Source organism: Ranitomeya imitator, chromosome 6, assembly GCF_032444005.1.
Source record: "Ranitomeya imitator isolate aRanImi1 chromosome 6, aRanImi1.pri, whole genome shotgun sequence".
Lineage (NCBI taxonomy): Eukaryota > Metazoa > Chordata > Amphibia > Anura > Dendrobatidae > Ranitomeya > Ranitomeya imitator.
In genome coordinates this window covers 476,658,911-476,676,295 of record NC_091287.1, presented here as the reverse complement: position 1 = coordinate 476,676,295, position 17,385 = coordinate 476,658,911, and the positions used below count along the sequence as shown (strand labels likewise).

Below are 17,385 nucleotides of genomic sequence, written 5' to 3'. Positions count from 1 at the left end.
CAAAATGTCATCAAAACAGTCTACAGCACCTGGTGTTCCCAGGAGGTCTCCCATCCAAGTACTGTCCAAGCCCAGCCCTGCTTTGCTTCCAAGATCGGGTGTATCCAGGGTGGTGTGGCCAGTAGACACTGCTTGACCCATCAACTGGCCGGCCTTCCTCAGGCTCGCGTGGTGGTGAGAACTCTGACCATGTGGAGGCGGGCTCCGAAGGGCCCATGCAAAGGCTGGGCTGCCACTATAGGCGTTGCTTGTTTTGCAGTGAAACACCCGCCGCAGCAGGGCCTGAGCATCAGGTGTCTTTAAAAATGGCTCGATGCAGGGTCTCCTGCAGGCTAAACCATTCATCTGGGGGGGAAGTGACAGAAAGAGCCAGCTGGAGCCGCAACTTGAGGCGGATCGAGACGTCCAGGAGCGAATCAAGGAAGAGGGTGAGATGGTTGTGAGTGACTGTGAGCTGCTCTTCGGGGGGTCATGTTGCCTGCAAAGGTGTTCTGCTTGCTTTGACCTATAAAATGGCCACCAGGTTGCCGGCGGTTGCTTCCAAGCCCGCAGGAGGCCCTGGTCCTGTTGAAAAGAAGCCTAGTATTAAAAGTAAATAAGCAACAATGCTGGAGGCCCACGGTGATGAGAAGGATGCTGGCATTTTGCAAGGATGGAACAGCGCAAGAGTGAAAGCAAATGAAAAAAGCATGTGTGCCCTTGTGAAAGGGAATGGAAAAAAGGCATAGAGGAGAGTGACCCCTGCTGGTGGAAGGAAGGAAAAACAAAAGCCTACAGCACCTGGTATTCCCAGGCGGTCTCCCATCCAAGTACTAACCAGGCCTGACTCTGCTTAGCTTCCGAGATCAGACGAGATCGGGCGTGTTCAGAGTGGTGTGGCCGTAGGCAGAGACAGGCCTCTCACTTGCTGCTTTTCTACTTTGCAGTCTGGCTGCCCTGTCCAGTGCTGAGTAAGAGGCCCTTTTGTGCTTTCCTTTCTCTTCACTTTTTTGCTGTCTCCCTTAAAGGGTTTGTAGGCAGAACGCCCTGCTCAGAGCTGCTGAGCTCACTGATCGGCTGCCGACGTGACGTCAGCGTCGCAGCTAATGCCACAGACCTAGAGCAGCGCTGAGACCCTCTGGTGGACCCGGGTAGGGTGAGTACAGGGTGGTTTGTTGCTTTCTAATAGCCTGCAAGCTGGGATGAACTTTTATTGAAAGGGAACAACCCCTTTGACTGTCTGCAGCGCGCCACAACTAGGAAGCGCACACTCACACGCAAGCGAGCACGCACATATGCTTGCATGTGGCCACACCTATTTGCCCCTGCAGGCTCAGCGCCACCATGCGTCAGACTCTCTTGTTTTTTCTTCTTCTTATGATTATTTCTGTGCCTCAGCAGGAAAACACCCCCCAATTCCCTCCCGCTCCTTCCCAGCCCTGAATTTGGATCCTGGGTAGCCATCTGATTGGGTTAGTTACACAAGCTTCTTTGCAGAAAAAGACATTACTGCTGCCGGCCGGCCGGCCAGCCTCTAAAAATCATCCCCGGGGCGCCTGCTGAAAATCTGCCCCCTTCACAGTCCGGGATGTTTATAACGCCATCATTTCCAGAAGGCAGGCTGCGGGGTCAATGAGCACTCCTAGCCACGGCAGGGATCTCGGTGTGAGGCATGCGAGGAGGCGGCAGGGTAGCGTCCTTAGCTGCAGTCTCAGAGGCCTTGTGGGGCTTGGGGCATCCAGCCTCTAGGTTATGTAAGGTCGGTCTCTGGCAAGGCACCGCTCTATACTAGCTGAGCTGAGCAAGGGGGCAAAATGTCATCAAAACAGTCTACAGCACCTGGTGTTCCCAGGAGGTCTCCCATCCAAGTACTGTCCAAGCCCAGCCCTGCTTTGCTTCCAAGATCGGGTGTATCCAGGGTGGTGTGGCCAGTAGACACTGCTTGACCCATCAACTGGCCGGCCTTCCTCAGGCTCGCGTGGTGGTGAGAACTCTGACTATGTGGAGGCGGGCTCCGAAGGGCCCATGCAAAGGCTGGGCTGCCACTATAGGCGTTGCTTGTTTTGCAGTGAAACACCCGCCGCAGCAGGGCCTGAGCATCAGGTGTCTTTAAAAATGGCTCGATGCAGGGTCTCCTGCAGGCTAAACCATTCATCTCGGGGGGAAGTGACAGAAAGAGCCAGCTGGAGCCGCAACTTGAGGCGGATCGAGACGTCCAGGAGCGAATCAAGGAAGAGGGTGAGATGGTTGTGAGTGACTGTGAGCTGCTCTTCGGGGGGTCATGTTGCCTGCAAAGGTGTTCTGCTTGCTTTGACCTATAAAATGGCCACCAGGTTGCCGGCGGTTGCTTCCAAGCCCGCAGGAGGCCCTGGTCCTGTTGAAAAGAAGCCTAGTATTAAAAGTAAATAAGCAACAATGCTGGAGGCCCACGGTGATGAGAAGGATGCTGGCATTTTGCAAGGATGGAACAGCGCAAGAGTGAAAGCAAATGAAAAAAGCATGTGTGCCCTTGTGAAAGGGAATGGAAAAAAGGCATAGAGGAGAGTGACCCCTGCTGGTGGAAGGAAGGAAAAACAAAAGCCTACAGCACCTGGTATTCCCAGGCGGTCTCCCATCCAAGTACTAACCAGGCCTGACTCTGCTTAGCTTCCGAGATCAGACGAGATCGGGCGTGTTCAGAGTGGTGTGGCCGTAGGCAGAGACAGGCCTCTCACTTGCTGCTTTTCTACTTTGCAGTCTGGCTGCCCTGTCCAGTGCTGAGTAAGAGGCCCTTTTGTGCTTTCCTTTCTCTTCACTTTTTTGCTGTCTCCCTTAAAGGGTTTGTAGGCAGAACGCCCTGCTCAGAGCTGCTGAGCTCACTGATCGGCTGCCGACGTGACGTCAGCGTCGCAGCTAATGCCACAGACCTAGAGCAGCGCTGAGACCCTCTGGTGGACCCGGGTAGGGTGAGTACAGGGTGGTTTGTTGCTTTCTAATAGCCTGCAAGCTGGGATGAACTTTTATTGAAAGGGAACAACCCCTTTGACTGTCTGCAGCGCGCCACAACTAGGAAGCGCACACTCACACGCAAGCGAGCACGCACATATGCTTGCATGTGGCCACACCTATTTGCCCCTGCAGGCTCAGCGCCACCATGCGTCAGACTCTCTTGTTTTTTCTTCTTCTTATGATTATTTCTGTGCCTCAGCAGGAAAACACCCCCCAATTCCCTCCCGCTCCTTCCCAGCCCTGAATTTGAATCCTGGGTAGCCATCTGATTGGGTTAGTTACACAAGCTTCTTTGCAGAAAAAGACATTACTGCTGCCGGCCGGCCGGCCGGCCAGCCTCTAAAAATCATCCCCGGGGCGCCTGCTGAAAATCTGCCCCCTTCACAGTCCGGGATGTTTATAACGCCATCATTTCCAGAAGGCAGGCTGCGGGGTCAATGAGCACTCCTAGCCACGGCAGGGATCTCGGTGTGAGGCATGCGAGGAGGCGGCAGGGTAGCGTCCTTAGCTGCAGTCTCAGAGGCCTTGTGGGGCTTGGGGCATCCAGCCTCTAGGTTATGTAAGGTCGGTCTCTGGCAAGGCACCGCTCTATACTAGCCGAGCTGAGCAAGGGGGCAAAATGTCATCAAAACGGTCTACAGCACCTGGTGTTCCCTGGAGGTCTCCCATCCAAGTACTGTCCAAGCCCAACCCTGCTTTGCTTCCGAGATCGGGCGTATCCAGGGTGGTGTGGCCAGTAGACACTGCTTGGCCCATCGATTGACCAGCCTTCCTCAGGCTCGCGTGGTGGCGAGAACTCTGACCATGTGGAGGCGGGCTCCGAAGGGCCCATGCAAAGGCTGGGCTGCCACTATAGGCGTTGCTTGTTTTGCAGTGAAACACCCGCCGCAGCAGGGCCTGAGCATCAGGTGTCTTTAAAAATGGCTCGATGCAGGGTCTCCTGCAGGCTAAACCATTCATCTGTGGGGGAAGTGACAGAAAAAGCCAGCTGGAGCCGAAACTTGAGGCGGATCGAGACGTCCAGGAGCGAATGAAGGAAGAGGGTGAGACAGTTGTGAGTGACTGTGAGCTGCTCTTCGGGGGGTCATGTTGCCTGCAAAGGTGTTCTGCTTGCTTTGACCTATAAAATGGCCACCAGGTTGCCGGCGGTTGCTTCCAAGCCCGCAGGAGGCGCTGGTCCTGTTGAAAAGAAGCCTAGTATTAAAAGTAAATAAGCAACAATGCTGGAGGCCCACGGTGATGAGAAGGATGCTGGCATTTTGCAAGGATGGAACAGCGCAAGAGTGAAAGCAAATGAAAAAAGCATGTGTGCCCTTGTGAAAGGGAATGGAAAAAAGGCATAGAGGAGAGTGACCCCTGCTGGTGGAAGGAAGGAAAAACAAAAGCCTACAGCACCTGGTATTCCCAGGCGGTCTCCCATCCAAATACTAACCAGGCCTGACTCTGAGATCAGACGAGATCGGGCGTGTTCAGAGTGGTGTGGCCGTAGGCAGAGACAGGCCTCTCACTTGCTGCTTTTCTACTTTGCAGTCTGGCTGCCCTGTCCAGTGCTGAGTAAGAGGCCCTTTTGTGCTTTCCTTTCTCTTCACTTTTTTGCTGTCTCCCTTAAAGGGTTTGTAGGCAGAACGCCCTGCTCAGAGCTGCTGAGCTCACTGATCGGCTGCCGACGTGACGTCAGCGTCGCAGCTAATGCCACAGACCTAGAGCAGCGCTGAGACCCTCTGGTGGACCCGGGTAGGGTGAGTACAGGGTGGTTTGTTGCTTTCTAATAGCCTGCAAGCTGGGATGAACTTTTATTGAAAGGGAACAACCCCTTTGACTGTCTGCAGCGCGCCACAACTAGGAAGCGCAACCTCACACGCAAGCGAGCACGCACATATGCTTGCATGTGGCCACACCTATTTGCCCCTGCAGGCTCAGCGCCACCATGCGTCAGACTCTCTTGTTTTTTCTTCTTCTTATGATTATTTCTGTGCCTCAGCAGGAAAACACCCCCCAATTCCTTCCCAGCCCTGAATTTGGATCCTGGGTAGCCATCTGATTGGGTTAGTTACACAAGCTTCTTTGCAGAAAAAGACATTACTGCTGCCGGCCGGCCGGCCGGCCAGCCTCTAAAAATCATCCCCGGGGCGCCTGCTGAAAATCTGCCCCCTTCACAGTCCGGGATGTTTATAACGCCATCATTTCCAGAAGGCAGGCTGCGGGGTCAATGAGCACTCCTAGCCACGACAGGGATCTCGGTGTGAGGCATGCGAGGAGGCGGCAGGGTAGCGTCCTTAGCTGCAGTCTCAGAGGCCTTGTGGGGCTTGGGGCATCCAGCCTCTAGGTTATGTAAGGTCGGTCTCTGGCAAGGCACCGCTCTATACTAGCCGAGCTGAGCAAGGGGGCAAAATGTCATCAAAACAGTCTACAGCACCTGGTGGTCTCCCATCCAAGTACTGTCCAAGCCCAGCCCTGCTTTGCTTCCGAGATCAGACGAGATCGGGCGTATCCAGGGTGGTGTGGCCAGTAGACACTGCTTGGCCCATCGACTGGCCAGCCTTCCTCAGGCTCGCGTGGTGGCGAGAACTCTGACCATGTGGAGGCGGGCTCCGTAGGGCCCATGCCAAGGCTGGGCTGCCATTATAGGCGTTGTTTGTTTTGCAGTGAAACACCCGCCGCAGCAGGGCCTGAGCATCAGGTGTCTTTAAAAATGGCTCAATGCAGGGTCTCCTGCAGGCTAAACCATTCATCTGGGGGGGAAGTGACAGAAAGAGCCAGCTGGAGCCGCAACTTGAGGCGGATCGAGACGTCCAGGAGCGAATGAAGGAAGAGGGTGAGATGGTTGTGAGTGACTGTGAGCTGCTCTTCGGGGGCTCATGTTGCCTGCAAAGGTGTTCTGCTTGCTTTGACCTATAAAATGGCCACCAGGTTGCCGGCGGTTGCTTCCAAGCCCGCAGGAGGCGCTGGTCCTGTTGAAAAGAAGCCTAGTATTAAAAGTAAATAAGCAACAATGCTGGAGGCCCACGGTGATGAGAAGGATGCTGGCATTTTGCAAGGATGGAACAGCGCAAGAGTGAAAGCAAATGAAAAAAGCATGTGTGCCCTTGTGAAAGGGAATGGAAAAAAGGCATAGAGGAGAGTGACCCCTGCTGGTGGAAGGAAGGAAAAACAAAAGCCTACAGCACCTGGTATTCCCAGGCGGTCTCCCATCCAAGTACTAACCAGGCCTGACTCTGCTTAGCTTCCGAGATCAGACGAGATCGGGCGTGTTCAGAGTGGTGTGGCCGTAGGCAGAGACAGGCCTCTCACTTGCTGCTTTTCTACTTTGCAGTCTGGCTGCCCTGTCCAGTGCTGAGTAAGAGGCCCTTTTGTGCTTTCCTTTCTCTTCACTTTTTTGCTGTCTCCCTTAAAGGGTTTGTAGGCAGAACGCCCTGCTCAGAGCTGCTGAGCTCACTGATCGGCTGCCGACGTGACGTCAGCGTCGCAGCTAATGCCACAGACCTAGAGCAGCGCTGAGACCCTCTGGTGGACCCGGGTAGGGTGAGTACAGGGTGGTTTGTTGCTTTCTAATAGCCTGCAAGCTGGGATGAACTTTTATTGAAAGGGAACAACCCCTTTGACTGTCTGCAGCGCGCCACAACTAGGAAGCGCACACTCACACGCAAGCGAGCACGCACATATGCTTGCATGTGGCCACACCTATTTGCCCCTGCAGGCTCAGCGCCACCATGCGTCAGACTCTCTTGTTTTTTCTTCTTCTTATGATTATTTCTGTGCCTCAGCAGGAAAACACCCCCCAATTCCTTCCCAGCCCTGAATTTGGATCCTGGGTAGCCATCTGATTGGGTTAGTTACACAAGCTTCTTTGCAGAAAAAGACATTACTGCTGCCGGCCGGCCGGCCAGCCTCTAAAAATCATCCCCGGGGCGCCTGCTGAAAATCTGCCCCCTTCACAGTCCGGGATGTTTATAACGCCATCATTTCCAGAAGGCAGGCTGCGGGGTCAATGAGCACTCCTAGCCACGACAGGGATCTCGGTGTGAGGCATGCGAGGAGGCGGCAGGGTAGCGTCCTTAGCTGCAGTCTCAGAGGCCTTGTGGGGCTTGGGGCATCCAGCCTCTAGGTTATGTAAGGTCGGTCTCTGGCAAGGCACCGCTCTATACTAGCCGAGCTGAGCAAGGGGGCAAAATGTCATCAAAACAGTCTACAGCACCTGGTGTTCCCTGGAGGTCTCCCATCCAAGTACTGCCCAAGCCCAGCCCTGCTTTGCTTCCGAGATCAGACGAGATCGGGCGTATCCAGGGTGGTGTGGCCAGTAGACACTGCTTGGCCCATCGACTGGCCAGCCTTCCTCAGGCTCGCGTGGTGGCGAGAACTCTGACCATGTGGAGGCGGGCTCCGTAGGGCCCATGCCAAGGCTGGGCTGCCATTATAGGCGTTGTTTGTTTTGCAGTGAAACACCCGCCGCAGCAGGGCCTGAGCATCAGGTGTCTTTAAAAATGGCTCAATGCAGGGTCTCCTGCAGGCTAAACCATTCATCTGGGGGGGAAGTGACAGAAAGAGCCAGCTGGAGCCGCAACTTGAGGCGGATCGAGACGTCCAGGAGCGAATGAAGGAAGAGGGTGAGATGGTTGTGAGTGACTGTGAGCTGCTCTTCGGGGGCTCATGTTGCCTGCAAAGGTGTTCTGCTTGCTTTGACCTATAAAATGGCCACCAGGTTGCCGGCGGTTGCTTCCAAGCCCGCAGGAGGCGCTGGTCCTGTTGAAAAGAAGCCTAGTATTAAAAGTAAATAAGCAACAATGCTGGAGGCCCACGGTGATGAGAAGGATGCTGGCATTTTGCAAGGATGGAACAGCGCAAGAGTGAAAGCAAATGAAAAAAGCATGTGTGCCCTTGTGAAAGGGAATGGAAAAAAGGCATAGAGGAGAGTGACCCCTGCTGGTGGAAGGAAGGAAAAACAAAAGCCTACAGCACCTGGTATTCCCAGGCGGTCTCCCATCCAAGTACTAACCAGGCCTGACTCTGCTTAGCTTCCGAGATCAGACGAGATCGGGCGTGTTCAGAGTGGTGTGGCCGTAGGCAGAGACAGGCCTCTCACTTGCTGCTTTTCTACTTTGCAGTCTGGCTGCCCTGTCCAGTGCTGAGTAAGAGGCCCTTTTGTGCTTTCCTTTCTCTTCACTTTTTTGCTGTCTCCCTTAAAGGGTTTGTAGGCAGAACGCCCTGCTCAGAGCTGCTGAGCTCACTGATCGGCTGCCGACGTGACGTCAGCGTCGCAGCTAATGCCACAGACCTAGAGCAGCGCTGAGACCCTCTGGTGGACCCGGGTAGGGTGAGTACAGGGTGGTTTGTTGCTTTCTAATAGCCTGCAAGCTGGGATGAACTTTTATTGAAAGGGAACAACCCCTTTGACTGTCTGCAGCGCGCCACAACTAGGAAGCGCACACTCACACGCAAGCGAGCACGCACATATGCTTGCATGTGGCCACACCTATTTGCCCCTGCAGGCTCAGCGCCACCATGCGTCAGACTCTCTTGTTTTTTCTTCTTCTTATGATTATTTCTGTGCCTCAGCAGGAAAACACCCCCCAATTCCTTCCCAGCCCTGAATTTGGATCCTGGGTAGCCATCTGATTGGGTTAGTTACACAAGCTTCTTTGCAGAAAAAGACATTACTGCTGCCGGCCGGCCGGCCAGCCTCTAAAAATCATCCCCGGGGCGCCTGCTGAAAATCTGCCCCCTTCACAGTCCGGGATGTTTATAACGCCATCATTTCCAGAAGGCAGGCTGCGGGGTCAATGAGCACTCCTAGCCACGACAGGGATCTCGGTGTGAGGCATGCGAGGAGGCGGCAGGGTAGCGTCCTTAGCTGCAGTCTCAGAGGCCTTGTGGGGCTTGGGGCATCCAGCCTCTAGGTTATGTAAGGTCGGTCTCTGGCAAGGCACCGCTCTATACTAGCCGAGCTGAGCAAGGGGGCAAAATGTCATCAAAACAGTCTACAGCACCTGGTGTTCCCTGGAGGTCTCCCATCCAAGTACTGTCCAAGCCCAGCCCTGCTTTGCTTCCGAGATCAGACGAGATCGGGCGTATCCAGGGTGGTGTGGCCAGTAGACACTGCTTGGTCCATCGACTGGCCAGCCTTCCTCAGGCTCGCGTGGTGGCGAGAACTCTGACCATGTGGAGGCGGGCTCCGTAGGGCCCATGCCAAGGCTGGGCTGCCATTATAGGCGTTGTTTGTTTTGCAGTGAAACACCCGCCGCAGCAGGGCCTGAGCATCAGGTGTCTTTAAAAATGGCTCAATGCAGGGTCTCCTGCAGGCTAAACCATTCATCTGGGGGGGAAGTGACAGAAAGAGCCAGCTGGAGCCGCAACTTGAGGCGGATCGAGACGTCCAGGAGCGAATGAAGGAAGAGGGTGAGATGGTTGTGAGTGACTGTGAGCTGCTCTTCGGGGGCTCATGTTGCCTGCAAAGGTGTTCTGCTTGCTTTGACCTATAAAATGGCCACCAGGTTGCCGGCGGTTGCTTCCAAGCCCGCAGGAGGCGCTGGTCCTGTTGAAAAGAAGCCTAGTATTAAAAGTAAATAAGCAACAATGCTGGAGGCCCACGGTGATGAGAAGGATGCTGGCATTTTGCAAGGATGGAACAGCGCAAGAGTGAAAGCAAATGAAAAAAGCATGTGTGCCCTTGTGAAAGGGAATGGAAAAAAGGCATAGAGGAGAGTGACCCCTGCTGGTGGAAGGAAGGAAAAACAAAAGCCTACAGCACCTGGTATTCCCAGGCGGTCTCCCATCCAAGTACTAACCAGGCCTGACTCTGCTTAGCTTCCGAGATCAGACGAGATCGGGCGTGTTCAGAGTGGTGTGGCCATAGGCAGAGACAGGCCTCTCACTTGCTGCTTTTCTACTTTGCAGTCTGGCTGCCCTGTCCAGTGCTGAGTAAGAGGCCCTTTTGTGCTTTCCTTTCTCTTCACTTTTTTGCTGTCTCCCTTAAAGGGTTTGTAGGCAGAACGCCCTGCTCAGAGCTGCTGAGCTCACTGATCGGCTGCCGACGTGACGTCAGCGTCGCAGCTAATGCCACAGACCTAGAGCAGCGCTGAGACCCTCTGGTGGACCCGGGTAGGGTGAGTACAGGGTGGTTTGTTGCTTTCTAATAGCCTGCAAGCTGGGATGAACTTTTATTGAAAGGGAACAACCCCTTTGACTGTCTGCAGCGCGCCACAACTAGGAAGCGCAACCTCACACGCAAGCGAGCACGCACATATGCTTGCATGTGGCCACACCTATTTGCCCCTGCAGGCTCAGCGCCACCATGCGTCAGACTCTCTTGTTTTTTCTTCTTCTTATGATTATTTCTGTGCCTCAGCAGGAAAACACCCCCCAATTCCTTCCCAGCCCTGAATTTGGATCCTGGGTAGCCATCTGATTGGGTTAGTTACACAAGCTTCTTTGCAGAAAAAGACATTACTGCTGCCGGCCGGCCGGCCAGCCTCTAAAAATCATCCCCGGGGCGCCTGCTGAAAATCTGCCCCCTTCACAGTCCGGGATGTTTATAACGCCATCATTTCCAGAAGGCAGGCTGCGGGGTCAATGAGCACTCCTAGCCACGACAGGGATCTCGGTGTGAGGCATGCGAGGAGGCGGCAGGGTAGCGTCCTTAGCTGCAGTCTCAGAGGCCTTGTGGGGCTTGGGGCATCCAGCCTCTAGGTTATGTAAGGTCGGTCTCTGGCAAGGCACCGCTCTATACTAGCCGAGCTGAGCAAGGGGGCAAAATGTCATCAAAACAGTCTACAGCACCTGGTGTTCCCTGGAGGTCTCCCATCCAAGTACTGTCCAAGCCCAGCCCTGCTTTGCTTCCGAGATCAGACGAGATCGGGCGTATCCAGGGTGGTGTGGCCAGTAGACACTGCTTGGCCCATCGACTGGCCAGCCTTCCTCAGGCTCGCGTGGTGGCGAGAACTCTGACCATGTGGAGGCGGGCTCCGTAGGGCCCATGCCAAGGCTGGGCTGCCATTATAGGCGTTGTTTGTTTTGCAGTGAAACACCCGCCGCAGCAGGGCCTGAGCATCAGGTGTCTTTAAAAATGGCTCAATGCAGGGTCTCCTGCAGGCTAAACCATTCATCTGGGGGGGAAGTGACAGAAAGAGCCAGCTGGAGCCGCAACTTGAGGCGGATCGAGACGTCCAGGAGCGAATGAAGGAAGAGGGTGAGATGGTTGTGAGTGACTGTGAGCTGCTCTTCGGGGGCTCATGTTGCCTGCAAAGGTGTTCTGCTTGCTTTGACCTATAAAATGGCCACCAGGTTGCCGGCGGTTGCTTCCAAGCCCGCAGGAGGCGCTGGTCCTGTTGAAAAGAAGCCTAGTATTAAAAGTAAATAAGCAACAATGCTGGAGGCCCACGGTGATGAGAAGGATGCTGGCATTTTGCAAGGATGGAACAGCGCAAGAGTGAAAGCAAATGAAAAAAGCATGTGTGCCCTTGTGAAAGGGAATGGAAAAAAGGCATAGAGGAGAGTGACCCCTGCTGGTGGAAGGAAGGAAAAACAAAAGCCTACAGCACCTGGTACTCCCAGGCGGTCTCCCATCCAAGTACTAACCAGGCCTGACTCTGCTTAGCTTCCGAGATCAGACGAGATCGGGCGTGTTCAGAGTGGTGTGGCTGTAGGCAGAGACAGGCCTCTCACTTGCTGCTTTTCTACTTTGCAGTCTGGCTGCCCTGTCCAGTGCTGAGTAAGAGGCCCTTTTGTGCTTTCCTTTCTCTTCACTTTTTTGCTGTCTCCCTTAAAGGGTTTGTAGGCAGAACGCCCTGCTCAGAGCTGCTGAGCTCACTGATCGGCTGCCGACGTGACGTCAGCGTCGCAGCTAATGCCACAGACCTAGAGCAGCGCTGAGACCCTCTGGTGGACCCGGGTAGGGTGAGTACAGGGTGGTTTGTTGCTTTCTAATAGCCTGCAAGCTGGGATGAACTTTTATTGAAAGGGAACAACCCCTTTGACTGTCTGCAGCGCGCCACAACTAGGAAGCGCAACCTCACACGCAAGCGAGCACGCACATATGCTTGCATGTGGCCACACCTATTTGCCCCTGCAGGCTCAGCGCCACCATGCGTCAGACTCTCTTGTTTTTTCTTCTTCTTATGATTATTTCTGTGCCTCAGCAGGAAAACACCCCCCAATTCCCTCCCGCTCCTTCCCAGCCCTGAATTTGGATCCTGGGTAGCCATCTGATTGGGTTAGTTACACAAGCTTCTTTGCAGAAAAAGACATTACTGCTGCCGGCCGGCCGGCCGGCCAGCCTCTAAAAATCATCCCCGGGGCGCCTGCTGAAAATCTGCCCCCTTCACAGTCCGGGATGTTTATAACGCCATCATTTCCAGAAGGCAGGCTGCGGGGTCAATGAGCACTCCTAGCCACGGCAGGGATCTCGGTGTGAGGCATGCGAGGAGGCGGCAGGGTAGCGTCCTTAGCTGCAGTCTCAGAGGCCTTGTGGGGCTTGGGGCATCCAGCCTCTAGGTTATGTAAGGTCGGTCTCTGGCAAGGCACCGCTCTATACTAGCCGAGCTGAGCAAGGGGGCAAAATGTCATCAAAACGGTCTACAGCACCTGGTGTTCCCTGGAGGTCTCCCATCCAAGTACTGTCCAAGCCCAACCCTGCTTTGCTTCCGAGATCGGGCGTATCCAGGGTGGTGTGGCCAGTAGACACTGCTTGGCCCATCGATTGGCCAGCCTTCCTCAGGCTCGCGTGGTGGCGAGAACTCTGACCATGTGGAGGCGGACTCCAAAGGGCCCATGCAAAGGCTGGGCTGCCACTATAGGCGTTGTTTGTTTTGCAGTGAAACACCCGCCGCAGCAGGGCCTGAGCATCAGGTGTCTTTAAAAATGGCTCGATGCAGGGTCTCCTGCAGGCTAAACCATTCATCTGGGCGGGAAGTGACAGAAAGAGCCAGCTGGAGCCGCAACTTGAGGCGGATCGAGACGTCCAGGAGCGAATGAAGGAAGAGGGTGAGATGGTTGTGAGTGACTGTGAGCTGCTCTTCGGGGGGTCATGTTGCCTGCAAAGGTGTTCTGCTTGCTTTGACCTATAAAATGGCCACCAGGTTGCCGGCGGTTGCTTCCAAGCCCGCAGGAGGCCCTGGTCCTGTTGAAAAGAAGCCTAGTATTAAAAGTAAATAAGCAACAATGCTGGAGGCCCACGGTGATGAGAAGGATGCTGGCATTTTGCAAGGATGGAACAGCGCAAGAGTGAAAGCAAATGAAAAAAGCATGTGTGCCCTTGTGAAAGGGAATGGAAAAAAGGCATAGAGGAGAGTGACCCCTGCTGGTGGAAGGAAGGAAAAACAAAAGCCTACAGCACCTGGTATTCCCAGGCGGTCTCCCATCCAAGTACTAACCAGGCCTGACTCTGCTTAGCTTCCGAGATCAGACGAGATCGGGCGTGTTCAGAGTGGTGTGGCCGTAGGCAGAGACAGGCCTCTCACTTGCTGCTTTTCTACTTTGCAGTCTGGCTGCCCTGTCCAGTGCTGAGTAAGAGGCCCTTTTGTGCTTTCCTTTCTCTTCACTTTTTTGCTGTCTCCCTTAAAGGGTTTGTAGGCAGAACGCCCTGCTCAGAGCTGCTGAGCTCACTGATCGGCTGCCGACGTGACGTCAGCGTCGCAGCTAATGCCACAGACCTAGAGCAGCGCTGAGACCCTCTGGTGGACCCGGGTAGGGTGAGTACAGGGTGGTTTGTTGCTTTCTAATAGCCTGCAAGCTGGGATGAACTTTTATTGAAAGGGAACAACCCCTTTGACTGTCTGCAGCGCGCCACAACTAGGAAGCGCACACTCACACGCAAGCGAGCACGCACATATGCTTGCATGTGGCCACACCTATTTGCCCCTGCAGGCTCAGCGCCACCATGCGTCAGACTCTCTTGTTTTTTCTTCTTCTTATGATTATTTCTGTGCCTCAGCAGGAAAACACCCCCCAATTCCCTCCCAGCCCTGAATTTGGATCCTGGGTAGCCATCTGATTGGGTTAGTTACACAAGCTTCTTTGCAGAAAAAGACATTACTGCTGCCGGCCGGCCGGCCAGCCTCTAAAAATCATCCCCGGGGCGCCTGCTGAAAATCTGCCCCCTTCACAGTCCGGGATGTTTATAACGCCATCATTTCCAGAAGGCAGGCTGCGGGGTCAATGAGCACTCCTAGCCACGGCAGGGATCTCGGTGTGAGGCATGCGAGGAGGCGGCAGGGTAGCGTCCTTAGCTGCAGTCTCAGAGGCCTTGTGGGGCTTGGGGCATCCAGCCTCTAGGTTATGTAAGGTCGGTCTCTGGCAAGGCACCGCTCTATACTAGCCGAGCTGAGCAAGGGGGCAAAATGTCATCAAAACAGTCTACAGCACCTGGTGTTCCCTGGAGGTCTCCCATCCAAGTACTGTCCAAGCCCAGCCCTGCTTTGCTTCCGAGATCAGACGAGATCGGGCGTATCCAGGGTGGTGTGGCCAGTAGACACTGCTTGGCCCATCGACTGGCCAGCCTTCCTCAGGCTCGCGTGGTGGCGAGAACTCTGACCATGTGGAGGCGGGCTCCGTAGGGCCCATGCCAAGGCTGGGCTGCCATTATAGGCGTTGTTTGTTTTGCAGTGAAACACCCGCCGCAGCAGGGCCTGAGCATCAGGTGTCTTTAAAAATGGCTCAATGCAGGGTCTCCTGCAGGCTAAACCATTCATCTGGGGGGGGAAGTGACAGAAAGAGCCAGCTGGAGCCGCAACTTGAGGCGGATCGAGACGTCCAGGAGCGAATGAAGGAAGAGGGTGAGATGGTTGTGAGTGACTGTGAGCTGCTCTTCGGGGGCTCATGTTCCCTGCAAAGGTGTTCTGCTTGCTTTGACCTATAAAATGGCCACCAGGTTGCCGGCGGTTGCTTCCAAGCCCGCAGGAGGCGCTGGTCCTGTTGAAAAGAAGCCTAGTATTAAAAGTAAATAAGCAACAATGCTGGAGGCCCACGGTGATGAGAAGGATGCTGGCATTTTGCAAGGATGGAACAGCGCAAGAGTGAAAGCAAATGAAAAAAGCATGTGTGCCCTTGTGAAAGGGAATGGAAAAAAGGCATAGAGGAGAGTGACCCCTGCTGGTGGAAGGAAGGAAAAACAAAAGCCTACAGCACCTGGTATTCCCAGGCGGTCTCCCATCCAAGTACTAACCAGGCCTGACTCTGCTTAGCTTCCGAGATCAGACGAGATCGGGCGTGTTCAGAGTGGTGTGGCCGTAGGCAGAGACAGGCCTCTCACTTGCTGCTTTTCTACTTTGCAGTCTGGCTGCCCTGTCCAGTGCTGAGTAAGAGGCCCTTTTGTGCTTTCCTTTCTCTTCACTTTTTTGCTGTCTCCCTTAAAGGGTTTGTAGGCAGAACGCCCTGCTCATTGCTGCTGAGCTCACTGATCGGCTGCCGACGTGACGTCAGCGTCGCAGCTAATGCCACAGACCTAGAGCAGCGCTGAGACCCTCTGGTGGACCCGGGTAGGGTGAGTACAGGGTGGTTTGTTGCTTTCTAATAGCCTGCAAGCTGGGATGAACTTTTATTGAAAGGGAACAACCCCTTTGACTGTCTGCAGCGCGCCACAACTAGGAAGCGCACACTCACACGCAAGCGAGCACGCACATATGCTTGCATGTGGCCACACCTATTTGCCCCTGCAGGCTCAGCGCCACCATGCGTCAGACTCTCTTGTTTTTTCTTCTTCTTATGATTATTTCTGTGCCTCAGCAGGAAAACACCCCCCAATTCCCTCCCAGCCCTGAATTTGGATCCTGGGTAGCCATCTGATTGGGTTAGTTACACAAGCTTCTTTGCAGAAAAAGACATTACTGCTGCCGGCCGGCCGGCCAGCCTCTAAAAATCATCCCCGGGGCGCCTGCTGAAAATCTGCCCCCTTCACAGTCCGGGATGTTTATAACGCCATCATTTCCAGAAGGCAGGCTGCGGGGTCAATGAGCACTCCTAGCCACGGCAGGGATCTCGGTGTGAGGCATGCGAGGAGGCGGCAGGGTAGCGTCCTTAGCTGCAGTCTCAGAGGCCTTGTGGGGCTTGGGGCATCCAGCCTCTAGGTTATGTAAGGTCGGTCTCTGGCAAGGCACCGCTCTATACTAGCCGAGCTGAGCAAGGGGGCAAAATGTCATCAAAACAGTCTACAGCACCTGGTGTTCCCTGGAGGTCTCCCATCCAAGTACTGTCCAAGCCCAGCCCTGCTTTGCTTCCGAGATCAGACGAGATCGGGCGTATCCAGGGTGGTGTGGCCAGTAGACACTGCTTGGCCCATCGACTGGCCAGCCTTCCTCAGGCTCGCGTGGTGGCGAGAACTCTGACCATGTGGAGGCGGGCTCCGTAGGGCCCATGCCAAGGCTGGGCTGCCATTATAGGCGTTGTTTGTTTTGCAGTGAAACACCCGCCGCAGCAGGGCCTGAGCATCAGGTGTCTTTAAAAATGGCTCAATGCAGGGTCTCCTGCAGGCTAAACCATTCATCTGGGGGGGAAGTGACAGAAAGAGCCAGCTGGAGCCGCAACTTGAGGCGGATCGAGACGTCCAGGAGCGAATGAAGGAAGAGGGTGAGATGGTTGTGAGTGACTGTGAGCTGCTCTTCGGGGGCTCATGTTCCCTGCAAAGGTGTTCTGCTTGCTTTGACCTATAAAATGGCCACCAGGTTGCCGGCGGTTGCTTCCAAGCCCGCAGGAGGCGCTGGTCCTGTTGAAAAGAAGCCTAGTATTAAAAGTAAATAAGCAACAATGCTGGAGGCCCACGGTGATGAGAAGGATGCTGGCATTTTGCAAGGATGGAACAGCGCAAGAGTGAAAGCAAATGAAAAAAGCATGTGTGCCCTTGTGAAAGGGAATGGAAAAAAGGCATAGAGGAGAGTGACCCCTGCTGGTGGAAGGAAGGAAAAACAAAAGCCTACAGCACCTGGTATTCCCAGGCGGTCTCCCATCCAAGTACTAACCAGGCCTGACTCTGCTTAGCTTCCGAGATCAGACGAGATCGGGCGTGTTCAGAGTGGTGTGGCCGTAGGCAGAGACAGGCCTCTCACTTGCTGCTTTTCTACTTTGCAGTCTGGCTGCCCTGTCCAGTGCTGAGTAAGAGGCCCTTTTGTGCTTTCCTTTCTCTTCACTTTTTTGCTGTCTCCCTTAAAGGGTTTGTAGGCAGAACGCCCTGCTCAGAGCTGCTGAGCTCACTGATCGGCTGCCGACGTGACGTCAGCGTCGCAGCTAATGCCACAGACCTAGAGCAGCGCTGAGACCCTCTGGTGGACCCGGGTAGGGTGAGTACAGGGTGGTTTGTTGCTTTCTAATAGCCTGCAAGCTGGGATGAACTTTTATTGAAAGGGAACAACCCCTTTGACTGTCTGCAGCGCGCCACAACTAGGAAGCGCACACTCACACGCAAGCGAGCACGCACATATGCTTGCATGTGGCCAC

The 17,385-nt window shown here is 54.6% G+C and overlaps 14 non-coding genes and 4 pseudogenes across 14 annotated transcripts; all 18 read right to left on the bottom strand.

Annotated features, from left to right (window-relative positions):
* Positions 1-17: 17 nt before the first annotated feature.
* LOC138644215 (5S ribosomal RNA) lies at positions 18-127 on the bottom strand (annotated as a pseudogene).
* Positions 128-768: 641 nt separating this feature from the next.
* LOC138643815 (5S ribosomal RNA) lies at positions 769-887 on the bottom strand. The gene has a single exon (XR_011314328.1). It is a non-coding gene; the product is annotated as a 5S ribosomal RNA (ribosomal RNA).
* Positions 888-1,806: 919 nt separating this feature from the next.
* On the bottom strand, positions 1,807-1,916 carry LOC138644214 (5S ribosomal RNA; annotated as a pseudogene).
* A 641-nt stretch (positions 1,917-2,557) lies between these two features.
* LOC138643814 (5S ribosomal RNA) lies at positions 2,558-2,676 on the bottom strand. Its single transcript, XR_011314327.1, has one exon. It is a non-coding gene; the product is annotated as a 5S ribosomal RNA (ribosomal RNA).
* A 923-nt stretch (positions 2,677-3,599) lies between these two features.
* On the bottom strand, positions 3,600-3,709 carry LOC138644195 (5S ribosomal RNA; annotated as a pseudogene).
* Positions 3,710-6,122: 2,413 nt separating this feature from the next.
* LOC138643813 (5S ribosomal RNA) lies at positions 6,123-6,241 on the bottom strand. The gene has a single exon (XR_011314326.1). It is a non-coding gene; the product is annotated as a 5S ribosomal RNA (ribosomal RNA).
* A 909-nt stretch (positions 6,242-7,150) lies between these two features.
* On the bottom strand, positions 7,151-7,270 carry LOC138643961 (5S ribosomal RNA). The gene has a single exon (XR_011314468.1). It is a non-coding gene; the product is annotated as a 5S ribosomal RNA (ribosomal RNA).
* Positions 7,271-7,911: 641 nt separating this feature from the next.
* LOC138643812 (5S ribosomal RNA) lies at positions 7,912-8,030 on the bottom strand. Its single transcript, XR_011314325.1, has one exon. It is a non-coding gene; the product is annotated as a 5S ribosomal RNA (ribosomal RNA).
* A 909-nt stretch (positions 8,031-8,939) lies between these two features.
* Positions 8,940-9,059, bottom strand: LOC138644017 (5S ribosomal RNA). Its single transcript, XR_011314521.1, has one exon. It is a non-coding gene; the product is annotated as a 5S ribosomal RNA (ribosomal RNA).
* A 641-nt stretch (positions 9,060-9,700) lies between these two features.
* On the bottom strand, positions 9,701-9,819 carry LOC138643893 (5S ribosomal RNA). The gene has a single exon (XR_011314403.1). It is a non-coding gene; the product is annotated as a 5S ribosomal RNA (ribosomal RNA).
* A 909-nt stretch (positions 9,820-10,728) lies between these two features.
* LOC138644016 (5S ribosomal RNA) lies at positions 10,729-10,848 on the bottom strand. Its single transcript, XR_011314520.1, has one exon. It is a non-coding gene; the product is annotated as a 5S ribosomal RNA (ribosomal RNA).
* Positions 10,849-11,489: 641 nt separating this feature from the next.
* LOC138643900 (5S ribosomal RNA) lies at positions 11,490-11,608 on the bottom strand. Its single transcript, XR_011314409.1, has one exon. It is a non-coding gene; the product is annotated as a 5S ribosomal RNA (ribosomal RNA).
* Positions 11,609-12,531: 923 nt separating this feature from the next.
* LOC138644194 (5S ribosomal RNA) lies at positions 12,532-12,641 on the bottom strand (annotated as a pseudogene).
* Positions 12,642-13,282: 641 nt separating this feature from the next.
* Positions 13,283-13,401, bottom strand: LOC138643811 (5S ribosomal RNA). Its single transcript, XR_011314324.1, has one exon. It is a non-coding gene; the product is annotated as a 5S ribosomal RNA (ribosomal RNA).
* Positions 13,402-14,310: 909 nt separating this feature from the next.
* Positions 14,311-14,430, bottom strand: LOC138644014 (5S ribosomal RNA). The gene has a single exon (XR_011314518.1). It is a non-coding gene; the product is annotated as a 5S ribosomal RNA (ribosomal RNA).
* A 642-nt stretch (positions 14,431-15,072) lies between these two features.
* Positions 15,073-15,191, bottom strand: LOC138643809 (5S ribosomal RNA). The gene has a single exon (XR_011314322.1). It is a non-coding gene; the product is annotated as a 5S ribosomal RNA (ribosomal RNA).
* Positions 15,192-16,100: 909 nt separating this feature from the next.
* On the bottom strand, positions 16,101-16,220 carry LOC138644013 (5S ribosomal RNA). Its single transcript, XR_011314517.1, has one exon. It is a non-coding gene; the product is annotated as a 5S ribosomal RNA (ribosomal RNA).
* Positions 16,221-16,861: 641 nt separating this feature from the next.
* Positions 16,862-16,980, bottom strand: LOC138643808 (5S ribosomal RNA). Its single transcript, XR_011314321.1, has one exon. It is a non-coding gene; the product is annotated as a 5S ribosomal RNA (ribosomal RNA).
* Positions 16,981-17,385: the final 405 nt, after the last annotated feature.